Source organism: Labrus bergylta, chromosome 5 (genome assembly GCF_963930695.1).
Source record: "Labrus bergylta chromosome 5, fLabBer1.1, whole genome shotgun sequence".
Lineage (NCBI taxonomy): Eukaryota > Metazoa > Chordata > Actinopteri > Labriformes > Labridae > Labrus > Labrus bergylta.
The window spans coordinates 2,832,841-2,850,949 of NC_089199.1; the positions used below are offsets into that span (position 1 = coordinate 2,832,841).

Here is an 18,109-nt window from a genome sequence, read left to right on the forward strand (position 1 = left end):
TGAACAGTGGCTCATCAGCTGAGCCGCAGTGAGACAGCACCAAAACTAAACAAAAAGACAACATGGAGACACTTACAGGGAGAAGTCTGTGGTGGTTTTCTATTAAACTCTAAAGTGTAGGCGGGGGAGAAAAGGGGAAGAGGAGTTCACATTATCCAAGACAATTCCAATTAACACTCTCCCCCTGATTAATTAGCTTCTAAAATAGCTAACCAACAAACCCAAAATCCCAAACCTGACGCCACGTGTAACTAATTACATCTTATGTCAGGAGCATCTGATGCAGAGGAGAACCTGAGAGTGTGAATGACAGACCAGCTGGTCAGAATAACCCATCATTATTTTTTCTATTTAAAAAAAAAAGGTATAAAAATGTCTGCCTTTTTGTCAGCTCTCTGGATTTTTCTGTTAGGGAACTTTATTGTTTTTTACTACAACTCATTTAAAGAAACACAAACAGTATAAGAACTATATTAGGGCTGATCATTTGATACATCACACACTTTAGCAAGTACCATTTTACCTCAATGAGAAACAATAGCTCACACAAGATCAAACTAAATATTTCAAATAAAGAGCACAGTCAGAGATCTAAGCTGGACTAATTTAAAAAAGAATGAAGGGTTGGAAAAGAGCTAAAGCGAAGGAGCAGAGAAGCAGATATCTTTTCACCGTCTGCTGCTCATTTGCTCCTTTAACTCACTGGTCAGTTCTTCCACTGTTTAATGCAAACAGATGAGGCCTTTTCTCGCTCTTTTTCCAAAGCCTTTTTTTTTTTTAACGGTGGCTTCTTGGCCTCTGCTGTAACGTCAGCACAGTGTATTAAAACAGCATGTGTCCCAGTCTGCTGCACACACACACACACACACACACACACACACACACATATATACAAACACCCACAAAATAAAACACACATTCTCTAAGCACTTGGACATTTGCTATAGTAAACTTTTAACCCCTTTCTTGGGGCATCAGGGTTGAGGGTTACGCTTGTATATATCAGATATGCAGATACAACATGTGCAATCAGAGGTAGGAATCAATGTGAGTTGCATTAAGATGTCATATATCTTCCGCTCCCAATCGGTGACCAGTGCTGATGGCTAACAAGACAGAGATAAGTACAGCAAACATCTCACCTGGCCACATGGTGGGCTGTGAGATCCCACTTTAATAAAAGGCAGCATAACTCATCTGCTTTTCATTATGCACATGGCAGCGTCAGGACAATATGGTCGCTTTAAGAATAGCTTTTAATATACAGAGATATCCATCAGGTAGATTTTACATTGATTTTTTTTGACGCTGCACCGCCCCTTCAAACTCTCTCTCACACACACACACACACACACACACACACACACACACACACACACACACACACACACACACACACACACACACACACACACACACACACACACACACACACACACACACACACACACACACACACACACAGTGGGTAAACTAGGTGACACACACACAGTGGCACATAATAAAAAACACATGCTGTCACACAGTGATCTGTATCTGGACAAGTCAAACTGTGATAAAGTCACTCTTCAACTCCAGCAATCGATGGAAGTAATTTATTTACCTCGCCAGGCAATTTCTGCTCTGTCTTCAGAGAGGAGGAAGAAAGAGAGAGAGAGAGAGAGAGAGAGAGAGAGAGAGAGAGGGAAGGGGAGAGAGAGAGAGAGGGAGAATTGGCAAGCATGTGAGTGAGTGGTGTGTAAATTAATCTAGCAGCAGTTGCGATCCAGAGCCATGTATAAGTCCATAAAACAAGAGGAGGTTAAAGTAGCTCACATCAGCCATATACACATGAGACAAAGGTCCAACACCAAAAAACACTTCTTCCGTGGAGAGAATGCACATGAAACATTATCAAGAAGTATCCCTGAATGCCACTAAAAAGAGGGGGGAAAGGAACAGGAGTTCTTTCTAATCCCTTTTTTTTCTGTCTATCCATTCAAAAGCAACACGCACCTGAAAGAGAGAGAAAGAGAGAAAGAGAGAAAGAGAGAGAGAGAGAGAGAGAGAGAGAGAGAGAGAGAGAGGCCTGTCCACAGTGCTTAACTTTAACTCAATGAAATAAAAGGCACTTCACTAAGCCTCAATCATCGATACAAACACTGCCGCCGCTGCTGCTGCTGGCTGCTGCTGCTGCTGCTCACACACTCACATCTGCACATACACAAGCAGATACACACTTATCCCACCTCCTCAGATGCTCATGCATATGCATGTCCATTGTGATTTATGCATCCTGGCGGGGGTGTGAGCCTATCTGAGAGCAAGGCCAACACACAGGTCAGCTCATTTGTAAATCAGTTGCCTATTTATGGATGTGTAGGTGTGAGTGTTTGTATGTGTGTGTGGATGTTTGTGCCTATAAATCTGTGTTTATGTGTGGAGGTCAGTGTTGGAATCAGGCTCGTAATCGCTGCCGTCGCTTCATTCATTATATTTATTTGCAGCTAATGGTCGTTTTGAGCGTAAATCAGAGAAGTTGTACACTATAAGTTGCCGTCCCTAATTTGTGTGTGTGTGTGTTGTATGAGTGTGTTTTAAGTCGTGTCCACTGAGTGCTGACTAATCCTGCCAACCCAGTGCTCTGACCCCGCTCTCTGCAGCAGGAAGTCACCCAACTTTCTGACCTTGCTTATTATTCCCAGGGAAGGTTGTGGAAAAGCCTTTAGAAAAACCGCCTTCCCATCAGAGTGGCTGTCGGACGGGGTCGCCTCCGTCTCCTCCGTATGCACGGGCTTATGGGTTAAAAAGAATAATCCAAGATCTACACCCTTAGAGGTGTTAGGGGTTAAATGTACGTAAATGTGCGCCATAATCTGCATAGTGCACACAGTGAAGAAAACAGTGTGCTCTCTCCCTTTGTGGAGATTCAGTGGTGTTGCTCCACCCTCCTCACTCCCTCCTCCTCCTCCCTCTTCTGAACAACAGATTTGGGCTAATAGGGCAGCTGCTTGTCCCCCGCACCCCCTTCCCTAAAACCCGCTATGCTGCTCCCCCTGCAACCCTTCTCAAAAAAAAGCCCAGGAGGAAGCCTGTTGTTTTCAACTTGTTTTTGACGGCTGTGAGGGGAAAAGTTCCAACTGTTGGAAAGCTCATCCAAGAAAAAAAAAAAAAAAGTTCTTTTTAATTTGCCTGCTTTTTTTTTCCTTGAGTGTTGCTTTGGAAACATTTCCCCAGATCATTGAAAAGATAGCAATAATGGAGGAAAACTAAGTGAACCAAGTGGCTGTCTGTTTATCCATCTATCCATTTACTCAGCTCTCTGTCTCTCCGTCTGTTTTTGCTACGTTGTCAACGCAGGCAACTGTATCCCAGAAATAAACCCTGCATAAGGCCGGCCAGCAGCCACGATTTGTAACGTCATCACTCACAAACACAACAGTTTATATGCCCCATAATGCAAAAAAGAAAAAAAATCAATTGGAAAGGCTACAGGAAACGCCTGGTTATACAAGAAAGGAAATATATTGCAAGCTATTGCAACACAAAAAAAAATCACAACAGGAAAAACAGATGAAAAAAACAGTGAAACACAATCAATCCCTCGCGGTGTGTGTAAGTGAGCTCAGAGTGATGTTTCAAGGCACTGAAAACTACAACAAGCAAGTGCACGTCCAATCACATCAGACACTAGGTTCTGACCTCTGTGTGTGCGTGCCAGTGTTTGTTTGTGTGTGTGTGTGTGTGTTTTTTGGTGTGTGTGTGTGTGGGGGGGTGCTCATGTGTGTAACAGGAACCAAACTGTAAGCCATATGCCACTCTGGTGCCACCCCCTTTAACCATTTACACACATACACACAAACAAACTTGCACGCATGAACACACTCAGTGCACGCACACAGGCTTGTCTGTAAAAAAAAAAGAAAAAAAAAAGCCCCTCCACTTCATTAGGAAAGTAAACACAAGTGCTGTCTGAAGTGGCTAATTAGAGACTAATTACTCCCTGCTCGTTACTAATGCAAATTAGATTACGCTGCTTAACTTCCTCGTGTCCACAACGCTGCTGTTAATTGAGGCCTTTTGAAATTAAATTACCCGCTAATTAGCATATCAAAACCATTAATTCTGAGCAAGGAGGGGAAAAAAACAACAACAAATGCCAAGTTTTGCTAATGCGTTTGGCTAATTGAATATGTACGCTCAATACACGGGGTTTGTGCCAGGAATACCTATTCAGCTGATCAGCACACATGCATGTGTGTGTACGTGTGTGTGTGTGTGTGTGTGTGTGTGTGTGTGTGTGTGTGTGTGTGTGTGTGTGTGTGTGTGTGTGTGTGTGCACTAAGCCAGACAGACACACCACGCATCATAAGAGCAGCGTATAATTAAAGGAACTATTCCATCTCTCCAAACGCTTTGTCAATATTTCCCTCTGAAGGCTCAACTCCACTGATGTTCACTGCACGGGGAGCGAGGGATACAGCGGAGTGTGAGAGGGGATGGATATTCATCTCATGAGAGGCAACATCTGAATGTGGAGTGTGTGTGTGTGTGTGCGTGTGTGTGTCTGTGTGTGTGTGTGTAAGTGTTTGTCCAGACTTCTTTGAAGTAAGAAACTCTGTTCGTCCTAAAGCCCCCAAACCCCCTAACAGCTTTTTCTCCGCACCCCCTCCCTCTCTTCAACTCGACCCTCTTCACCTCCGCCACCATACCTGTCCAATTAGAGCAACACACACACATTCACACACACACATACATTTTATAGCCACTAGCAGGTGAGCCGCCCTATCTATCCTCCAATCAAATGATTTTTTTTCTCCCTTTTCTGCCTGAATAGATGATTTGAAACTTTTGATTTGAGATGGAGAAAAATATTCATTTTCCTGCATATGAATAAGACAGAGACTCGCCGAGCTGCCAGGAGCTATTAGCCCCTTTAATCTGCTGACGAAATAAAAGAATCATACATCTAAAAGATCCATCTCAGCTATGCATGTAAAACCAGCAGAAATAATGTCATTCTGAACGACTCCCTTTCCCCCTTTTCCTAAATATCTATCCAATCAGGCTGCGTGAAAAGCCCCATTCAGGTGGGCCCCTTATAAAAAGTTTCATCTTATTACACTTTCCAACTTCTCGTTTCATTATCCCTATAATAGCAGATGAAAAAACCAATGGTAAAAATTGAGAGGTAGCCATACAAAAAAATTAAATAACCATGATAATTAGATGTAAAGATATTATAATTCCTTTAACAGGATGCATAGAAACTGCTGCTCGACAATATTTGCCCTAATTGCCAGAATTATCATATTAACCAGTTACCATTTGAGTAAGTTGATTAAAAAATTGATTATTCGTCTATTTCTTTTAGGAGTTTCTTAATCAAAATCTTACATCCTTGAAAAATTAATTTGAAGCCGTTTCTTATCAGTTAATTAAATCGGGTTGGAAGTCATTTTTTTCCGCGCAGCATGATTAGAACGGTTCTGTTCTCTTCTGTTCAGACACCATGACGTTAGAGGGGGAACTTTTCACTGTCTCATCAAACATTCACAACCACAAGAATAGGACTTCTTTGAAGGGCCCGCCGCCTTTTTTTTTCTCTTCTCCCTTCCAAACCTCTGCCTTTCTGATAAATTGTGCTACACCCAATAGATCTTTCTTTCTCGTTAACACATTCTCATTAACGGACAGAGAAAGCAGAAAAGGAGAGGAGAGGGGAGGGGATGAGGGGGAGAGAAAGAGAGGGATAGAGAGAGAGAGAGAGAGAGGCGGAGGAAGGATAGGAGGGGGGCAAGAGGTGGGAAAACAGGGCAAAAAAAAAAAAAGGAACAGAACCAGTGGCAGAGATAAAGTCAATGGGATAAATGAATACAATGACACATTTTACCACACAATGAACAAACTAAATAATATAAAGACAACACAGGCACACACTCAGATGGTGTTGCCTGGGTGACAGCCTTGGGGTGGCCTTAGCTCAGACTAAACAACTAAGCCAAAAGCTAAAACAAAATCGGCCGTTACTACAGAAACAAAATGTCTATTTGACCAAATTGTAAACCATTTTTTTACTATTTTTATTTTGCAAAAATAAACAGTAAAGAGAACTGCAAGGCCGGTGAGGATTGATTTTTCTGTCGTATATAATAGATTTTTACCACAGTCTGTATTCATTTAAATGTACAGCTTTGCAGCCTACACATCTGAGGGTGACTTCACCTCAGAAAACTAGTTTTCTATTTCTGGAGGAAGACTAATTATAAAGCTGTGCCCCCTGGGAGAGAAAAGCCCCTCTTGAAGGAGAGAGAGAGTGTGAGAGAGAGAGAGAGAGTGAGAGAGAGGGAGGCAGAGAGTCCATTCAGCTCAGCTGGGGCATCAATGGAATATAAGTTTGTCTCTCTCTACTTCAGTGAGCAGCCGAGCAGAACCGAACAGATACAGTGCGCTCCACTCATCTGTCCATCCTCCCGGCTCCTCGGGGAGGTATGGGAGGATTGGAAGGGGATGGGAGGAAAGGAGGGGAGGGGGTTCAAAAGGAGAATTAAGAGGAGAATCACTGAGGATACAGAGCAGGATGGTGAGTCGCTCTGATTGGATAATGAATTGAATGATTATCACAGCCTGGGTAGTAAAAGTTACACACAAATCTCAGCACGTCATCAGCCAATCAACACACTCCCTCATCAACCAATCAAAGACATCATCCGAGGGGTTGTGGTGATGGTGGAGGTGTGGGGGGCTTTTCACTTTCCATCAGCTATTCTCCTTCTATTTCTTCCTCCCATCTCTCTCTCTCTCCTATTCTCTAACAAAACGTCATCTCGTCATTGCTACGGCTGCCCTCATCTTTCTCCGCGGGAGACAAGAGAATTCTCAAAGCCACAATTACCGCACACAACTATCAATTTCCTCTTCTATTAACCCTGTGGGGAGAGAGGGGACAAGGGAGAGAAAAATGGGATGAGAGATTCAAATAGGGGATGAAGAGAGGGCCCACCTCAGGCCTTGCTCCTCCTCCTTCCTTCTTCCCCCCCTAAGAGGTGCAGTCATGCATTTGGGCATCCTCAGGATGAACCTGACCCCACCACTGGAGGTCAAATAAGTTACTATACAGAACAGCGCACCCCCACTACCCCAGCCCAATCCGGGCTACCAGCAAATAGGCCGTGCCACTGTTCCACTAATGCAGACTGTAGCGCTCAAACCACAGCGCGTAGGTGTTGAAAGCTATGAGATATAGACAGAGGTGTAGAATAAGAGGAAGACAAGAGGGAAAGAATGAGTAAAGAAGAAAGGGGGAGGAGGACAGAGAGAAAGAGAGGGAGGGGTAAAGGAGGAGTTGTGTTTCTTAGATCAGCGTCTTTAAGGGCAACTGTGACGGCATGCCTGCTCTCTCCCCTCTTCTCCTCTTCTTTGCTTTTCCCCTTCCCTAACCCACCCACCTCCTCCTCTTCCTCCCCTCCAACCACTCTCTAAGTGAGCCCCATGGGGTAGTCGCTCAAACCAAACCAAGCCCTCAGCAAAGTTTCGAAGGCAAACTTTTCACAAAGCCCCCCAGAAGCCATAAAGCGTGCCACGGTTTCATTGCCACTCTCAAGTCTCCTCCTTTCCCCCTTTTTTTTGTAATCTAGTCGTTTGTTCCTCCCTCAGTCCACTCCCTCGGTTTGTAGTGACTCCTTTGCGAGGCTAAAACGCAATGACTAACCTTTTAGACAATGGAAACCTGGAGAAGAAGAAGTTGCAGATTAGGGCTGCAGGTTTGCATGTGGCAGAGCTGACCTTCACTAAGGGAATGGGCATTGTGCTTATCAAACAACCACATAAACTGCCTTTTAACCTTATATTATATGTCCTTTGTCATAGCCAGGTTTTTGTTTTCTTTATTTCTTATACTTTAAATTCATAAGTATAATAAAAACTCCAAAAAAGAAATCTGTAAATGTGGCACACTTTACCGGCAATTTGGAATCTTACCAAACACTATTGGTTAAAAAACGTATCTAATGTAGGTCAAGAACAAGTAAGTTAGCAGACAAGACCGAGCAATCAACATAATCCTAATGCTTTTCTTAAATTCTGAAAATCATTTTGAAAAGGTTTCACGTCAAGTCTACTGGTCTGCTTACATTCAAATCAAGCCAGAAGGGGAAAGAAGAGAGCAAAATGTCTCTTTTACATTTTTCAATGTATTCAGTCTATCCTAGGGACAGAAAGTTTGAAAATACATTTTAAAACACACAAGTAAAGAATGTGGCTAGGGGGTTATTGATTAGACTTGTGTCTTTGCACTCGTATTAAATAATGATTCTTATTGAAATGGGGCCTGAGTAGCAGCAGCAAATGTTGGAGGTAAACTGTGATGACAGCTCGGATGTAATGAAGAGGCTGAGAGAACACAGAGCTTCCATAATTAGAGACAACAGGCATGACAAGGAAAGAAGAAGAGGAGGAGGAGGAGGAGAGAGGACGAGCACAGACGGTACTGGAGTGGAGGGGGGGTGGATGGACGGCCAGGAGAAAGTGCAACAGAATAAGACACGAGGCAGAGAAAAGTGAGAGAAAGGCAGTAAGCGTAGAGTTCTTTGCTTTGACAGGGGGGAAAAAAAAGACTTTCTCACCAACCACAGACCAGATATGAAGACATCCTGTATGTGCGCATGTGTGCTGCCTTTTGAGTGACGCACAAACATTTTTTTTTCTGACATTTTGTTTTAGCTCTGGTAAAAAGGACAGATAAAAATTGTCTTTTTTTAGCTTTTTTTCCAACTTGTCTCGTCAAAAAGTAAATCAACGTTTTCCGCAGCAGAAGGGACAGTGTGTGTTGGAAACATGGTGTTGTGCCTTTGTAGATACAGAGTGAAAGTGAAAAGTGACAGCAGTGTATTTGACTGTTGCTGTTTTTCTTTCTTTTTCAATTTTAATCCAGGAACAAATTGTTTTAATTAATTGTCAAAAGAAATTCTAATAGCTTTTTTTAATACTAAAACTCTAACCGTAATGTATTGAAGTTGAAAATGTAAAAAAACAAAAAAAACTACAGAGCATGTAAATTTAAAAAAAGAACTAGAAATGTTGGTTTTTTTTCAATTAACCTAAATCTGATAATGATACATTCGAGGGTATCACACTCAGCCTGTTGGAGTGATCTGAAAACTGTCTCGGCTCAAAAAAATAGCAAAAACTATACCATCAAACACAACTTTTCCTCCTTCAACTGTTCGTTTCTTCTCGTTTTTTCCCTTTCCTCTCACCCCTGACCAAAATTCTGCCGGCACACAGCTAACGCTGCTTCAAAGGCCAACGGCACACACAAGGCAAAAACACACACAAACACACACTCTGCCGCCTCTCTCCTCAGGAACATGAGAGTCGGCTCTCGTTCTCAGGCTGGTAAAGCTGTGGTGGACAGCAATCTTGATCTGGCAGGATTAGGCTACTTTTATTTCCCCGAGAGCCGCGGGAAGGACGGGATGAGGAAGAGGAGATGGAGGGAGGTGAGTGTGCAGGTTGGGGGGGGGGGGTAAAATCCTTCTACAAATGTCAGACAATGACCGGTGACCAGAGATACACACATAAGCACGCTCACACACTCATAAACACAAGCGCAAAGCCAGAAAGTGCCACCCAGAAAAGAGACTCATCACTCTCCGTCTCGTCAGTGTGAGGAAGACGAGATGTGGGGGCAAGAAGGGAGCATGGAAGGAGGAGGAGGAGGGAGTAAAAGAGGGAGGGAGTAGGAGAGGGGGGATTACACAATTATTCAGATAACAGCTGGGTATAATCTAGTGGCAGATGTCTCTCGGTCAACAATGCCCACCACACACAGGCTTGCATGTGTGCACACATACACACACACACCAACAGTCTCAAGAGTGGAAAAACGGACACTGATGAACCAGCAAACAACTACACACCGACAACAACACAGCTCTGACATAGAAACTTTTATTTATTTAAAATCACCAGAAAGAATCTGTGAAAATAAGGCCTCTTTCTTTTTCCTGAGCGATGAAATGTCTTAGAAAATACACACACGTTTGGAAAGAGACGACCTGTTTGCTTTTCTTCTCCTCCGACAGCCGTCTGAAAAACAGAAACTAAAACCTGAGGAATTCTGTCCGAGGAGGAGAGAGCGTTGCGGGGTCAGGCATTGATTGACAGTTAATTGTGGTTTCACATGCACACACGCTACATAAGCACACACACACACACACACACACACACACACACACACACACACACGCAGAACAGCATCCCTCTTAACTGCGAGCGATCTCCAAGACTCCTGATAGTGTCTTTGCACTCCCCCCCTCCTCCCTCCTTCCCTCCCATCTTACAAAAGGCCACTATAGAAGCCATAGTGTCTGCACCCCACTGGGCAAAGCCTGTACAGTCTCTTCACCTTCAGAGCCAACAAAGAAAAAAGAGAAGAAGAAGAAAGGGAGGAGGAGGAGGACAGAAGTTGACAGACAGGCAGACACAGAGAAAAAATGATATCCATCACAGCTACTCTTAAAATGATCTTTACATTTTTCTCGCTGAACTTTTTGGGGAAACTAAATTCTCGCCTCTTTCCCTCAAAATCTTCATCTTTGCGAGCAGCAAAAGAAGCGCAGCCCAAGCTAGCGGCGAGAGTGGGCTCCGTCAATCTGTCATCGCAGGCAGCCCATTGTGATTGGGTTTAACACTGGTTAACAGCTCGTCCTGTCAGGGGATGGATCATCCCGCGGCGCCTCACATGCTAATAGCTTAAGTAGGCATCCCATGTCCCCCGGAACTAATACCATAAATACTAATACCATAAAAGAGCAGCGCATAGTAGCGCTCCAGCCTCACTTTCGCCCATGTTAGCCAACATCCTGATACTTTACGGATTAGAACGCATAATGAGATGCATTTAAATGGTTATTACCTCGCCGGTCCAGGGACAGATACAAGAGGAAATACTGCACTGCTAATTTCCTATCATCATATGTAAATGTAAAAGTCAAACCCATTGACAAAATTCAAATATTCCGATGCAAATGCTAATATAATTCAGATTAATAGCAGATCAGATAAGTGGAGTCAAAATTTGACGTTGGTAAAATGAAAAGAGTGGTGTCATCAGCGAAGAAATGTATATTTCAGGATTCTACCAAATTTTTCATGCGGGGGGATTCATAAGAGAAAAAAAAATGTCAAAATGATCAAGTCAAGTTTTAGTGGAGTTTAAAGGCTTGGATGTGAAAACCTGTGTGCTCTCCTTTTTTACTCCTCCTCTGCAGATTTTTCAGCTCTGCTTCACCGTGGACAAACGAGGAAGTCGAGCTGTTCTTCTAACGCGTCTCTACAGTAACATGCAAAATGTGTGCATCCATGACAATTTTATTCCCCGCGCCTCACAGCTGTCACCTACCCTTCATCCTTTTCTTTACATATTAAAGCAGCGCTGCAGAAAGTTTTGTCACATTGTTGTTCTGAGAAAAGCTTTTCCACTGATCTGCTCCCTCGGTCCCCCCCCCCCCCCCCTGCTCGATTGACGGCTGCCCTGTCAGTTTGTCGCGGAGCTTTAGAAAACACCAACGGCTCTCTGATGAAGTGCTCACAAAAGGTCAGAGGGTGGAGGCGATGGAGAGGAGAGGGAGAGAGAGAGAGAAGGGAGGCTGGAGAGGAGGAAGGGAAGACGGGACGGAGTGAAAGAAAATCCATAACACAAATACAGCTGTCAGGAGCGATGCAGAGTTAGCGGGCGACACAGCAAAGCGCAGCAGAGGGCTTTTTCCAGAAGATGCTCTGCTTGTGCACTACAGGCGTTCTCAAATCTTGCTCTTTTTTATTGTTCTGCTTCCACTGACCATCTCTCCTGGTCTACCTCACTGTGCCACTGACCCAATGATCCCGTGTGACTCTTCCTTTTTCTGTCCACGGAAAACGAACTTGACAGCTCCAACTGCCTTACTTCACGATCTACTCTCCTTCTGCACGCCTCCTGCTCAGCTTCAGCCATGGCCTCAGGTGCCAAGAGCACTCTGAAGGGGCTGATCTAATGCTTCCTCCTTCACTGTAATGACCCACGCCTAAACCCCCCTCCCTCCCCAAACCCTTTTCGCTCATATATTCTATCTCTTGCTTCCTTTCCCACCTGCCCATAAGGAAACAGCCTCTTCCTCTCTGAGCTGTTGGGTCACTTTTTCACACATCCATCAGTTGTTAATGGGGCTGATGATGCTGTGGAGCTGGAAAAAAACATCTCCAGTAAAACAGCACACACTCACACACACATAAATAGATATTTGTACATATAGAAAAAGTCGTCTGAAACACAAGCTAAAGCAAAGTGTCAAGCTCAGGCGATCGCCTTATCAGTGAGAGAAAGAAAAGAGCGTCAATTTGAAATAACTTTGTAAAGATCTGTCATCACAAATATGGTGAGAGCAGCCCTGCTCAAAAGCTCACAAGGGATGAAGAGAAAGATGACAATATACAACAACTGCTTTCTCTCTCTCTCTTTCTCTCACAGGTGGTCAACCTCCTTAAAAAAAAAAAAAATCTGCCTGAGGCATCTTCCCCACTTTCCTTCTGCGCTGTCCTGAACGACACTGCCTTCAGACCCATTATAAAAACACATCTCATCTTTGAAAAATGTGCGGGATATTATGTCCACACACACACACACACACACACACACACACACACACACACACACACACACACACATATTCAGCCCTCAACATCTCCAAAATAACAGGTTCAATTAGAACCACATGTATAATCAGGCCTCGGTCTGCAGCAATGTGGCGGCAGTTTCACTGTGCAGTCAATCACTTCAATACACCAGCAGAACATTCCCCCACTCACTCCCTGCCCATGAACAACACTCTGATTAAGTCAATTAATTTCTCCATTATATTTCATTAACATATTTTTAAAGAGGTAACAAGCCTGTAATTGCTTTGATAATGATATTACATGATTAAATATAAAGGTGTTTGGATTTTTTTTTAACTTATATATGTTTTAACAAAAGAAGGGACGATTTTATTTTATTTAGAAATATCAGAAATACACTAGATTTAAATTGTTTTCATTTATATGACTCAAATATACAGTTGTTACAAGCTGTTGAAAATCTTAAGTTGTTGTATTTTCATATATTAAAGCTAAATAAAAAATCAGCTGAAATGCTCACACTCGACAACATCGGCAGCTTCAGGACCAACGCTTGAAATGATTCCTTTTAAAACACACGCTTCGGCTCCCTGCAGTTTAATTTTTCCGCTTTTTCTCAAAGCTTATCTGAAGGATATTGAAAATTTAACCATTTCAGCTTTTAAGCACTAAGTGCTACAATCGAAGTAAAGCTGTGAGTATCTATGATGGGTCAAACCCTACATGTATGGCAGAGTCGTATACGGGTGCTCTTCAACATCACTTTGGAGCAAAAAGCCCACTCAGACTTGTGGGTTTGGGAAAGCAGGAGGGCTTTAATGAAGAGAGCGTCACAGATGGAGAGATGGACAGGCGAGCCATCAGCGCTACCGACGCACAGGACATTTAAAAACTTCAAATACTGGCCATTTTCACTCAAGCAGGACAGGTGAATTGAGAAAAAAGCACTCAGATATATACACTCTTCCACACGTAGCTTGACGTGCGCTCATGCTGGAGGTAAGGACCCTCTGAGTGAGTTTATGGACTAACACAATCATACTGGTGGCTTTTAATCCTGCTGAAGGGGTTTTAAAGCGCATGAGATTCACAGCCATTATTACCCGTCTCGAGTCTCACACCGGCACACGCAGGGCCAGGATGAGAATCATCTTTTAAGTAATGTGTCAGTAAGAATAACAGAAACAATCGTCTGCTGGAGAACAGAGTGTGAGAGTGATAAAAATCAGCAGTACACGAGCAAACAATGAAGCAAAACAGGACATGGAAAAGACACAGCTGTCGACAGGAGCAGGGGGGGAAAAAAAGCAAAGAAGGAAAAGAGTTGGAGCGAGTCAGATGAGAAAAGGGTGGCAAACACACAGACACGGATGCACAATAGCCGGCAGAGAGAGTCAATCTGTCTCTGACACCTTGGGCTTCCTGCACACGTACTCTCGTTTTTATCCAAATAACTACTTTTGCTTCTCAAACTCTCTTTTGTTCACTGTCTCCTGTTAGATTTCCAAGAAAAGCCTGTCAGCACCACATAGAAATGTGAACTTCACAGAGAGTTTTTTACACCATTGGTGAGTGCTGAAGTGTTTAAATAAAAGTTAAAACAACTGTCTGTCTGTTCTATCTTTCAGCAGTGTTCTTCCCAAGCTTAGACAAAGGTTTCCTTTTGCTTGTGTGGAAGTTATTAACAGTGAGTCATTTTCAAATACATAATCACTATGAATAACTATAAATTGTTTAGTACGCTTCTTTTTTTTTGTCCTAAATTTGTACATGGCTCCAGACATAAGCTGCTCACCTTCTGGGTGAAAAGGGAGAAATTTAGCAGCTGATAGAAAGTGCCAAAGTATAAATTTCCAGCTTTTTCTATTTGAAGAAAAAGGGAGAAAATCAAAACTGGACAATTGTTGACCCTCCCATTTCACAGCAAATTTTGCATATCGGACAAATTTATAAAGAGAATGTAGCTAATGTGAATTAAGTTAAAATGTCTGCAAACACTTGTTAAAATAAATGTCACTTTATTCAAATGCTCCAGAGATGCTGGTATGCAAATAAAATAAGCTCAGTTTTATTTTTTTATTTTTTTTTATGTCAGAGCAACATTTTAAAATTCAAATGTAATTTTGTTAATTTAAACGAACTGCTAAATAAGCCAGCATGAACCGTTTTCACATAAAAAAAAACCCCAAATGTGCAGCTTTCTTTGCAGGCCTCAGTGTGATACTTCCCAGTGATCTAAAGTTTGTTTGGGTATTGGTTTTAAATCCTGCGCACACTTTAAACACCAGAAACTCTGAGCACAAAATACCTGCTTTCCTGTCTGACACCAACAAACGTGACAAGGTCATAAAACGTGATGAAGAGCTTTTTCATTCCCGCTGGATCTTCTATTAAAGTGCAATTAAAAGTGTGTCATCGCGTCGCGGAAATGCCAGCACAGAGGACAGGAGAAGGGGAGGGGGGTGCGGAAGGAGGGGGGGGGGGCACAACAGGAGAGAGAGGACACAGTAAATAAAATTAATTATGCCAAATGCCCCCGCACCCATCAATCACTGGGCAATAATGCCCGCGTCACAGAGAGCACCCACTCGGCCTGTATGCTTTTCTCTCAATGACAGACAACTAACAGCAATTAATTGTCATTTCATCTCTGTCTGCGTTTTGTCCGCAGCTCTCCATCATGCGCCAGCCGAGCTGACAGCGGGAATGTTCCAGATGATGTTTGAGATTTGACGAGAGGAGTTTTATTTTGAAGGGGGAGGAATAATAAAAAAAAACAAAAAAACACACACATCTTAATTCGACAACAATTTAGCCTAATTGATGTAACGCTTTTATATGTTAAGAAATATTAGAGTCGGTTTAAACTGTTAATCTCGTTATAATGTGTTAATTCAAAAAGTTTAATCCCGGGTTTAAGTTTCTTATTTTCCTCTATAGGCAGCTAAAATCATTTTCCTTTTTTCGGTTGGGCCTACTCTTTTAGTCGCTTTATGACTGCGAGGAGAAGGAAAAACATGGGCCATGCTGAGGTTCAGTTACAGATTCCAACTAAAATCTACCTCTAGATTTAGAACAATGTCTAAAACAGCCTTAAATAAGCAGGGGGATTTTTAGCCTTTATTTTACTGTCAAAAGTACAACACGTTTTCATGCAAACAATCAGCATATTCTCTTTTTTTAAGAGGCATCTATAACAATGCATTAATAATAATTCCCCACAGATGTATCTTTAGGCTTTAACACCTTCCGTTAAAAGTGGGATTAAACTTGAAATCCTTTTTTAAAACTTTCCCCTCGCGTCATCTTCTTTGACACTCGGCTGTATGATGTTATTTATTTACTAAGTCATGAGATAATATGGAAAATACAACATGCAAACAAAGTGAGGTCATAAACCGCGGTTCAAATTTCAAAAGTCAAAATGGTTTGAAAAGAAAGTCCTCTGACCTCTTGACCAAATCCATAAGAAGCTTTTCCTTTTCTTCTTTAAGACAGGGGCTCTATCTCCTGTTAGGACTGCGATGTGCTTTTTCTCATTTCAGCAGATTTTTGTATTTTATTTGAACAAGATACCCATACTACGAAGGTAAAGAGAGTTTTTATTTTAAGTTCGTCAGCTGTAAAAGAAGCGATGACAAAGCATCCAGAGCACTCACAGGCGGCTGTGTGAAAGTATCACCACATAACATACCGCGGTGTTTATTGTCAAATCCTTTAACGACAAATTACTAACAGGGACGCAAATGACGTTTGGATGTTCCTTTCTGACATTTTAGCGAGATTAAAACCTGCGTGGAAAAACTTTTTTGTTGTTGTTTCACGAGCGGAGACTTCGGACAATAAGCAGCGGTCCGCTCACTCCACGAGACAAGCTTCAATAAATAACAATAGTTCAGAAAACAAATGTCCCATTAAAAACAACTGTCGAGTGAAAAATAGGCCTACTTAATATTAACTTTCTCCTGTGACACTTGTGACACGTGGAGTGAAACTTCCTCCATCGACGTTTTCGTCCTTTCCTTTGAAGGATCAGAAAAAGATGAAGAGTTCAAAGAGAGGTTTAAAACGTGGCTCGAAAGTTTTTGCGCTCAGCACTCAACCCGAAGGAGTCAGTGAAGTTAAAATGAAACATGGACGGTGGGAAAGTCTGGCAAGAGGAAAAGTGCGAGAGTGTCCCGCTCAATCATTTTCAATAACACCCTATCATATTATTAGACTGACTTAAAGTTTTGTATCAACTAAAGTGTAACTTTCAATGGAAGCACAGAGGGTGGAAAAGAGTGAAAAGGGATAAAATAAAAAAGGGGGGAAGAGCAAGTGTAGATAATGCATCAACCTGTTCTCTTGTGTTCTGAAGAAGTCAACTTTCACGCCAGTGGTTGGACCATGTGGACAGCCCCGCTTCTGCTCCTCGAGCCCCCGGCGCGTCCACTCTGCCGCGGCGACAAAAAAGAGAGAGGGGGGACACCAACCGATCGACGGGACGAAAAAATCAAAAAAGAAACAGAGAGGAGAGGAGAGAGAGTGACAGAGAAATCTAGGATCTAAGACCGCAGGACCATTACTTTGAACGACAAAGCGTTGCTCGTTAGTCCTTTTCCTTTTTCCCTTTTGTGTGCGTCCTCTCTCCTCGGAGTGGCCCCTCTGGAGTGAAGTCAGAACAATACTGCCGCTAAAAACTCTGCCACTGTGCGCAAGTTGCCGCGGAGAACGAGTGCAGCCCTTTACGTCTACTTTCTCCCACGCAGCGCCTTCTCTCTTTCTCCACGAGGCTTCTTCTTTCAGCGCGAGGGAACCTCTCCGCACGGTCCTCACTTTTTGGGCATCCCCGGTCTGTTGCTTGCTCGTTCGCTGGAAATCAGGGTTGAATCAGGGCTGTGTGTGTGAGTACACGAGTGTGGAGTGTGTGAGTTGCAGGAGGGGGACAGTTTGCTGCGTTACCGTAATGCTTCTAAAGCAGGTGCGCGTTTTTCATCTCTTGCCCTATCCTCGCAAAGCCCTGGCGCACAATAGGAAAACAGCAGCCGGTGTGAGAGCTCTCTCTCGCTCACTCACTCACTCACTCTCTCTCTCTCGTTCTCTCTCAGTGTGTGTGTGTGTGTGTGTGTGTGTGTGTGTGTGTGTGTGTGTGTGTGTGTGTGTGTGTGTGTGTGTGTGTGTGTGTGTGTGCGCGCGCGCGTAAGGGGAAGGCACTGATCTTTTGACCTCTCTTTGCATCCCGGCTGAGTTGTGCTATTGTGGAGGCAGAGAGGAACAGATGTTAGCCTGCACAGAGTTTGAGCCAGAAAACAAAGTAAGATTGAGCTAGACTACACATCAACTTTTGAAGATTCCCTGAAAATGGTATTTCATTGATTGAAATAAAAACATAGGTTAACAATAAAATCTATGAGCTATTCAAAAATAAGCTCACAGGTATATGAACATTTTTGTATTTTTTACGACTTATATCCTTGTGCTTTGAAACAAC

General features: G+C 42.9%; 1 protein-coding gene across 4 annotated transcripts in view; it reads right to left on the bottom strand.

Moving 5' to 3' along the window:
• foxp4 (forkhead box P4) overlaps positions 1-17,654 on the bottom strand; it is a 93,904-nt gene extending 76,250 nt beyond the window's left edge. For 3 of the 4 annotated variants that reach the window (XM_065954551.1, XM_065954549.1, XM_065954548.1), the window contains exon 1: positions 16,976-17,653. The gene's annotated coding sequence lies outside the window, so the exon portion shown is untranslated. Of the gene's footprint in view, positions 1-16,975 lie in introns of all 4 variants that reach the window. The other variant, XM_065954550.1, reaches the window with a different exon arrangement.
• Between the last annotated feature and the right edge of the window lie 455 nt (positions 17,655-18,109).